Raw genomic sequence first — 8,761 nt, 5'->3', positions numbered from 1 at the left:
TGGCGTCTCTGCTTGATAGACTGTTGTCTCTGCCTGCTTATGTTGCATTTCTGCTTTAAAATCTTTATTTCTGCACTTTGTAGCTATAAAAAAAAAAAAAAAAAAAAAGAGTATAAATCAAAATTTGACTTTTAGTGGTTCCGTAGGATTTAGACCATTTTAAGCATTTTTACGCGTAGAAAATACAGCAAAAAAGTTTTAAAATTTTTTTCCATAGTTAAGCTCTCATTTTTGAAGATTTTGGCTAACTAACTAAATTGCTTTTTTTTTTGTCTCATTGCAGGTTGGAGCACATATGGAACCACTAACCCTGTTTCTTGCAGGTTTTCATGTTGCTAAAAAATGAACTTGAATGTTTAACCATTTGTCTTTGAATGCATGTTGCTAAAAAAATGAACTTGAATGGTTAAACACATTTTCCATTGAATGAATGTTGTTCAAAACACACTCTTGAATGTCATGGATTAAAATCAACTTTCCTTGGAATGCATGCTTAAAACAACAAATCCAATCTTGAATGTCAAGGAACAATTAACCATTGCAATATCAAAACACTTCATTTGGAGCTTCTAAAATTGAACAAAACAAATCTCTTTTCCACATGCAATCTAGGTAAAGATTGATTTTTGGACATTTAAGAAACTTTGTTAAGTTAAAATACAAATTTACAAAAATCAATTTGAGTAGTTCCTTGGACTCACCTCTTTTCTAATCACCCATCAAATATTAACCATTGGTTGCAATCTCAGCGCCATTTATGGGGATGGGTCTACTTGAAAAAGGTGTTAAATGTTCCACAATCTAACTCACTCACTTGGTCTTTGAACGTTTGCTTTAACTTTATCAAAATTCTTAAATGGCCAAAACTCTAGATTAAATCGATCACACTTCAAGTTTGGGCACTAAAATTGAACAACAACTGACGTGGAGAGCCTCCGGGCGCGCGCTTGAAATCGAATCTCACACACTTTTGTTTTGGGCTTAAAACAAACTCACACTCAATCTTGAATGCCTTAAAGAAAATTAATCGATACTTGACGTGGAGGGCCTCCGAGCGCGCGAGTTTGCTTTTGTTGACCCTAACTCTTCTTATTGTTTGCATTCTTCGATCGATTTACTTTTGTTGGCACTTCAAGTTGGAATTGAACATTGTCTCTTAAACATGAGTGCTTGCAAAGTCTAGATTAGCACACATAAGAGTCAGTTGGTAAAAGAACAAGCGTATTTTTTAGCCCAAGGTCATCCAAGTCTTCTCTCCCCTTGTCGTCTTTCGAGGCCATCTTGGGTGCATAAGATTAGGATCCAAAACCTTGTTTCTTTTTAGGAGGCCTTCTTGGGGATTTCATCACCCCTTGGACGACCTCAACTCCATCATTCCGGCGGAGTATAAGAATTGGGAGGTGAATCGAAAGACACCTCTCTTGGGATCGAGATTTTGTCATTCAGGCTAAGCCTCAAGGAACTTTATACCCTTGAGAAGTGAAAGAGGAGAAGTGGGTTACCGCTCCTCTCGGCTGTGTGACATCCTTTTGGTCTCATCTATGGATTTGGGCCTCACGTACCTTGCGTACATTGAGGACTCCCTAGCTAAACCAACTGTCAGCCTTGCAGAAAACCATCTAGGATGTTAATGTTTTTGGAGTGACTGATCAAAACATTTGTAGAACATACACACTCCTCGACGCAAGTATCACATTCTGAGAACCACAAACTTCTATCTGGGTGTTCCTATCTATTGCTTGTTTTTATTTTACTTGTTGAATGAATGTTTGCCAAACTTGGTTAATCCTAGCTTAGGGCACACTTAGCGTAGTCACTGCCTATTTTAGAAGTTGAAAAAGTTGAAGCAAAACAACCAGAATCTCCCAAAGCCAAGCAAATTCAGGAATTTATGTTGGAACAACCCAAACCCAAACAGAAGTTTCACAAGGTCAAACTCAAGCCATCTCTAGCATACCAAGAACTTTCAGCCAAGAGAAAAGAAATAACACCAAGCCCATGAATTGCCAAACTCTACAAAGCAGAGGACAAAGCTACCGACGAAGCACTTCAAGAGGCCTGGTTAGAGCGCACCATCAAATTTAGCCAACATCCAGGAGTTAATCCTACTTATGCCTTACCAACTAGGCATGATTTCTATGATTAGACACCCTTGTTTCTCCTCATCTTCTTGGATAAGCTTCACTTTAGAGTCATCTTTGTAGAAAAGCCAGCCATCTTAGGTTATCCCCTTAAGCATTATTAGCTCATCCATCTCATTTAGAATCAAACCATCTAGCCAGCAATCGAAAATCTGCACATCTAAGCTTTCAAAATTGTTGTCAACTTGCTAAAAGTTTGCCATTCCTAAAATCTTCCAAATCCACCAATCTCACCAAGGTTATCCCTTTGACAAAGCTTTGTCTAGGGTAATCTAGCTTTGTCACTTGTTATCCCTCATCACCTTGAGCTAAAGGTTGGGATCCGCAAGTGGTCAATCTTGTGTTCTTCCTAAAGGATCATCAGTCTATCCTTAAGTTGACACAATCACCACCAAGCTTGCACATAGAAAAGCAGACCTTTTGTGCTTTGACAACATATCTTTGAAGTTAGAATCCCCAACCCAATCCTCCTTAGGTTTTGTCATATAGCTTTGCCTCAACCTAGGAAATCGTTTGCATATAAAAGCCTTCCCCCTTTTGCATCCATCAGCATTATTGCATCTCATCCCTAGGAGCATTTTTCATGCCACCCGTCACTCGCTTAGCCAAGAAGAAAGAAACAATGGAGCCCTATCATTTGGATCGAACAGCCTCACCCCCCTTGAGCACTCAGCCATCCTTCAGCACAGAGCCAGCTATGCCATCACCTACTAGCATTGAAGCTTTCATGAACCAACCAGGAAATGCAGTATTGGTAAACACCATTATAGACAAAAACAAATAGACAATCATGGCTAATTTTCGAAGGGACAATGTAGGAACCTTTGACTTTGGAAGACCCCCTCCATTATCAGATCCATCTCACCCATTGTTTGGGCAGCTGCCACCACCCATAGGCTCTTATGATCCAAATTATCCTCAATATATTCCAAAAGAAGAGCCTCCAGCCAATCCATATGACCCAATAGACCCAAACATACCATCATCCACCCAAGTTGAAATCTCCATGCCGCAAGCCAACCTAGCCACCACCACTCCATCCTTGGTTCATACCTCTCCGCTCCAAACCCCCTTTACCCAAAACATCTCACCGTTCACCCCCTTCACTATTGTTGCTGCTCCCCAACCCAGCCTTCCAAATCCACCCATCTCCCAAATCAGTGCTAGCATCTTTGGCCAACCTCAGCAATATACAACAGGGATGCCACCCATGGGGCCAAGTAATCAACCTTTCATCACCCCCAGCTTGTTCACCACAGCCCAAAGCACAATCCCATCATTTCCATTAGGTCTTGGGAGCTCAATACCACCAGCCACAAATCCACAAGCTACTACCTTCACTCCACAAAGCTATCAAATCCCACAAGCTACTGCCAATCTTCTACCAAGCTCCCAAGTGACCCCAGCTCCCGCCACCACTATACCAAGCTTCCAAATCTAGCCACCAAGCTATCAAACCCCATCAATTCCATTCCCAAGCTTTCAATTCCCACCACCTCCACCACCAACTAATCCATTACCTCCTATTACCAACTACTTTTCAATGCCACTTCTAGGAGGTAATCCACCACCCCAACCAACCACCAATTATTTGCAGATACCATCCCAAATGGGGGCACAACCCACATATATTGGTCAAACCCCACAAGCCCCCCGATCTTTTACCCAAGCCTCACAACCATCTTATACCTTACCCCCACAAAGCAATCCATTTATCCCACAGACAGCTTATGTTCCTCAATCCCAACCTCAAATCCCATATCAACAGCAAGCCTCGCAGCACATGCAGCAATATGCGCCACCTCCCCCTCAACAACCCGTCATCCACCATGCAGCTGCCCAAACAATGTACAATCCCTAGCAAATCCCTCATAGCCATCCATATTCAGTGGCCCCATCCAGCACATACCTACCTCAAGGCACTCCTACATTGGGGGCACCCCAACCATCACCTATCAATTGAGAGTGGGAGTAAATGAAGACAGCTCTGAAAGCCATCCAAGAAGGGAATGATCCAATGACATTCAAGTTTGAGAATGTGTGTCCTTACCCATTTGACAGAGCCATTACCACGACACCATTTCCCAAACACTTTGAGGTACCTAAATTTGACAAATTCAGAGGAAAAGGAGACCCTGTGACACATATCAAAGAATTTTACATGCATTGCCAGGACATGGCATACAATGATGTCTTCCTCTTGTGCCTTTTTCCCAAAAGCTTGGCTGGACCAGCTCTTGAATGGTTTTATAGAATCCCCTATGGCACAATTAAAAACTTTAATGAATTATCTGAGGCATTTGTAGCCCAATATGCCTATCTTGTTGAAACAGAGCTATCAATAGTTGATCTTGTCCACACCAAGCAAAAAGGTGGAGAAAGCCTTGCCGAATACCTGCAAAGATGGCAAACCCTTAGCACCCGCATATCCTGCACCTTGCCAGAATGCCATGTGGTGAAAATGTTTATTGATAATGCACATCCCAGCTTGGCTCACCACATGACCATGAACTGTTTGCAGACCTATAAGGATATCAAAGAGAAAGGAATGATCCTTGAGCAAGGACTCATCAAAGATGGTGTGGTAAAGATTTACAAAGAGGCCAACCAAAATCAATCACATTCCAATGACAAGTCTAGGTATTGGAACAAGAACAAGCATGTTGCAACAGATGGGGTTACTGACACCAGACATGTGAATATCGTTGGTCCTTCTCAAAACCAGTCTAACCCACCATATCAAACAAACAACCAACAAGCTATCAATTACCAACAACGAAATAACCAAAGCTATCAAAACCACAATACAAGACCCAACTTTCAAGGGTCTAACAATCAAGCTAATGCCATCAATGTAGCTGCAGGGCAAAAGCCCAGATTCCAACCTGCACCTAGAAACTATACACCCCTTGGTGAGCCATTGGATGTTATTTTTGAGAAATTGGCTAAGGAAAACCTCATCAAATTTCCTCCTACCCAGTAAATTGATCCAAGCCAATCCAAAGCTGCATGGTACAAGGACAATGAGTATTGCAAGTTCCATAGGGTAAATGGTCACACCACCCTCAGATGCATGAAACTGAAAGACTATGTGCAAGACCTCATTGATCGGAAGGAAATCACTGTTGGTGCCCAAACCTCTCCCAATGCAGGCTTACAGATTTATCAAAATGCTTTTCCTCCACACAACAACCAAAATCTTGGAAAAGCACCTATCCAAAACAACACCAACAACCGCCAGCCAAACCAACAGCATGGGAAGAACAATGACCACACTTCATCCTATATAGACTATGGTAGCCTTATAGGTTGTATATCTGAGAAAGAGCCTTCTGTCAATGTTATCAATATCCGAGGACCAGACAATGAGTGTGCGGTCACCACTCGAAGAGCGCGATTTAACATCGCAGGCCCACCAGTTTCATTAGCAGCATCAGCTCCATCAAAAAGCCAGGACAATATCTTGGAACACCTTGGGAACATGCTAGCCCAAATATCCATTTTAGACCTTCTCCACACTAGTCCTGTGTACAAAGACATCCTTGACGGTGCTCTCATAAAAATCCCATATCCCTTCTGATATCAATGCTACTGATTTTCATAATCTTGTTGGACACCTTTCATCCTCATGTGCCCTATCTTTCAAACCCACCGACATACCCGCAGTTGAGCCAGATCACACCCTTCCGCTTCGCATAGCCATCATGGTATCCAATTTTGCCGTGAAAAGAGTAATGATAGATAATGGATTAGCCTTGAACATTTGCACCCTAAAATTCATAAAACAAGATGGGTATACTGAGGCAGATATGATCAGTGAGGTTATCACCATCAAAGCTTATGACAACTTGGAAAGGACCACAGAAGGGACTATTTTTCTACCAATCAAGGTTGGGCCGGTCATCCAAGAGACAATTTGCCATGTTGTTGATCTAAAACTACCATTTAACATCCTCCTCGGTCACCCATGGATTCATGCTATGAAGGCCGTTCCATCCACCTACCATCAGTGCATCAAATTTCCTCATCAGGGCACTGAGGTAACCATCCACGTCGATCCATAACCCTTTGCTTACTGCAATGCAGTTGAAGCTTCATATACAAACCATTGCCCTAGAATAGACATCGGCACAGCCATCGCCAGCTCATCCCACACTTGTAATGACGCAGAAACCATCCTCGCCTCCACCCTATCTACTGTAAAGATCAACAACAAAGGTTGTGGAGAATATAGTCTATCAGATGCATTTGCTGTCGGAGCAATCCCACTTGATCCACATACCCATGGATGACCAACATATCACAAAGCTAAGGAGATTCCACCTCCTCGATACAAATGGTTTGGCCCAACCACCTTTGTGTCCTCCAAAACACCTCTTCATGAGGAGCTCACTCTAGATATCAACAATTGGTTACATAAGGATGCACCTCCAAGAAATCAAGCACGCCTTGATCACTTCAGCCAGAAGTATCCCCAACAACATAAGCTCATCACTGAAAAATGGAACTATCAAGGAGGTGGACTAGTACTAGAAGAAAGGGGCATGCAATGTCCCATCGAAGCACACAATTGGGAAACAAAGTCAGGTCTTGGCTTTGGCATACCCACAACTGGGGGCACCAACAAGAACGGTCACGCTTTTTCGAACATTCACCGCGACCTTGTTGAAATCGAAGACATTCCCAAGGAAGGTTAAAAGAGAGCCTACGACGATATCCCAGACCAAATCTTCCTAGGAGACTCCGTTCTCCGAGAACTATCCATCCATCTCATTGACCTACCACTCGCTCATCCACAACTCATAGATTGAGACCAACCAAGTGTCATACATATTGATGAGTTCGCATCAGAGGAAGTGCTTCTAAGATTCATGGGAGCCGAAACTCCCCATAAGAAGACAAAGCCAGATTCTGCCTACATCTACAAGCTAGATCCCAAAGGGTATTTTGGAGAAAATCCCCAACCTAGTTTTGATACACCCAAAACTGAAACTAAGGTAAATCTAGGACTAGCTAAGGCAGCGAAGAGAACCCCTTAGCAAGAAAATCCAGAGCCACAAGAAGAACATGAGGATTTAGTATTGCCTCCTCAAGATAATCGACCAGAGGTGTCTTCTATTCTAATAGAGGATACTAGAGAAGTCAACATTGGTTCTTCAAAGATCCCTAGAATTGTTCACATTGCTGCATCCCTATCACAAGACCAAGCTGACCTCCTCTTTGAGGTTTTACGAGAGAACATTGGCCGATTTGCATGGTCATATCAGGACATGCTAGGACTTGATCCAAAGCTTGTAGTTCATCATCTTTCAGTCGATCCAAAGATCAAGCCCGTCAGACAAAAGCTTAGAAAAATGCACCCCAAGGTGGCATTAATAGTCAAAGCTGAACTAGAAAGAATGTTAGCTGCTAAGGTTATTCGACCTATCGACTACTCAGAATGGATCTCCAACATGGTCCCTGTCACTAAGCCTTCCGGTGACATCATAATCTGCACTGATTTTAGAGATCTTCACAAAGCTTGTCCAAAGGATGATTTTCCCTTGCCCAACATAGATATGATTGTAGATCTTACAGTTGGACATGAAATCCTGTCCCTTATGGATGGATTTTCTGGGTATAATCAGATCAAGATTGCAGAAGAGGACCAGTATAAGACAACATTCACTACCCCTTGGGGAACCTTTTGCTACACCATGATGCCTTTTGGCCTAAAGAATGCTGGGGCTACCTATCAAAGAGCTATGACAGCCATTTTCCATGATCTTATCCATAGCATTTTGGAAGATTATGTGGATGATATCCTAGTCAAATCTCACACCTTCATGGATCATCTTGCTGACCTGGAAAAAGTCTTTGATAGGTTGGCCCAATATCATCTCATGCTAAATCCCAAGAAGTGTGTCTTTGGGGTCACATCCGGTAAGCTTCTAGGCTTCATAGTTTCTAAACAGGGTATAGAGATCGACCCCAAAAAGGTCAAGGCTATCTTAGACATGCCTCCTCCCCAGACACTGCAACAACTTCGCTCTCTTCAGGGAAAACTTCAATCTGTCCGGCGCTTTATCTCCCAACTTGCAAATAAGTGTACACCGTTTTCACACTTGCTAAAGAAAAATGAGAACTTCCAGTGGGATCTTTTATGTCAGCGCAACTTTGATCAGCTCAAGCAGTATCTCACCAATCCCCCTATCTTGGTTCCACCATTTCCTGGTCGTCCCTTGATCTTGTATATATTAGCAACACCTACTGCCCTAGGGGCACTTCTAGCACAACATGATGATTATAACAGAGAGAGAACCATCTACTATATCAATAGAACCCTAGTTGGTTATGAACTCAATTACACTCCTCTGGAAAAAGCTTGTTTGGCAGTTGTTTTCTCAACTCAAAAGCTTTGCCACTACATGCTAAGTCATACCATCCAACTAGTCTCCAAGATTGACCCTCTCAAGTATATGCTCTCCAGAACAGCACTTACAGGCCGTTTGGCCAAATGGGTTATGCTACTAAGTGAGTTTGACATCCAGTACATGGACAGAAAGGCAATCAAAGGGAAAGCTATAGCAGATCACCTAGCTGATGCACCTCTAGTAGATGCATATCCTTTGCTCACAGAA

This window comes from Cupressus sempervirens, chromosome 3 (assembly GCF_028749045.1).
Source record: "Cupressus sempervirens isolate cs-2001-9-10 chromosome 3, ASM2874904v1, whole genome shotgun sequence".
Classification (NCBI taxonomy): domain Eukaryota; kingdom Viridiplantae; phylum Streptophyta; class Pinopsida; order Cupressales; family Cupressaceae; genus Cupressus; species Cupressus sempervirens.
This window is presented reverse-complemented; position numbering follows the sequence as displayed.